The sequence below is a fragment of the Chaetura pelagica genome, unplaced genomic scaffold, assembly GCF_000747805.2.
Source record: "Chaetura pelagica isolate M959 unplaced genomic scaffold, ChaPel_1.0 scaffold111, whole genome shotgun sequence".
NCBI classification, from domain to species: domain Eukaryota; kingdom Metazoa; phylum Chordata; class Aves; order Apodiformes; family Apodidae; genus Chaetura; species Chaetura pelagica.
The window spans coordinates 1,565,153-1,565,818 of NW_009952153.1; the positions used below are offsets into that span (position 1 = coordinate 1,565,153).

The 666-nt window shown below is 54.1% G+C and overlaps 1 protein-coding gene across 1 annotated transcript in view; it reads right to left on the reverse strand.

The window, feature by feature from the left end:
* BCL11A (B-cell CLL/lymphoma 11A (zinc finger protein)) overlaps window positions 1-666 on the reverse strand; it is a 70,500-nt gene that overhangs the window by 67,982 nt on the left and 1,852 nt on the right. The gene's annotated exons all lie outside the window — the stretch shown is intronic.

The window sequence follows — 666 nt, forward strand, 5'->3', positions numbered from 1 at the left end:
TAAGCCGTTGCTGTTGCTGCCCCTACCCCAACGCAGAGCCGGACAATCCAAAGGGCAAAAAGAAAGAAAGAAAAAAAAGCCCCGAAAAGTGTTAGGAAAGAGGGAGAAAACGACGGGGGGAGGTGAGGGTGGGACGAGGGTCTGAGCCCTGGACTCCCTCTCCTCGTCCAGTTTTAGGGAAAACTTTGGGCTCTCCTGCCCGCTGCAAAGATCCAGCTCGAGGGGGGAGCTCCATGTGCGAACCTGGCTGGAAATGTCTGTGCGGCCGGGAGGCGAGAGAAATCGCGGCGTAAAGTTTTTCGGTTTTGGTTGGTTTGTTGAGTTGGGATTTTTTATTTTTTTTTTTAGCGAAGGGCAAGAGGGAGCCAGGGATCGCTGGCAAGAAGAAATCGCCCTGGGTTTTCTGCCATCCCTAGGAGGGAACAAAACCCGCCGGGAGTAACGAGCTAAAGAGAAGGAAAGAAAAAAATAAAAAGAAAAGGGGGGGGCGGGGGGGGGTGGAAGGTCCCCCCCAGCTCACCCCGAGGAAAAGGAAGGTTGTTGGGTTTTTTTCTCCTTTCTTTCCCACCCCCCTCGCCCCAAACCTTTCCAGCTCGAGTTGCCTTTTGTTGTGCAAAGAGCGCTCCCGCTTATCTTGCATCTAGCCCTGGTGTGTGGTGGCGGCTG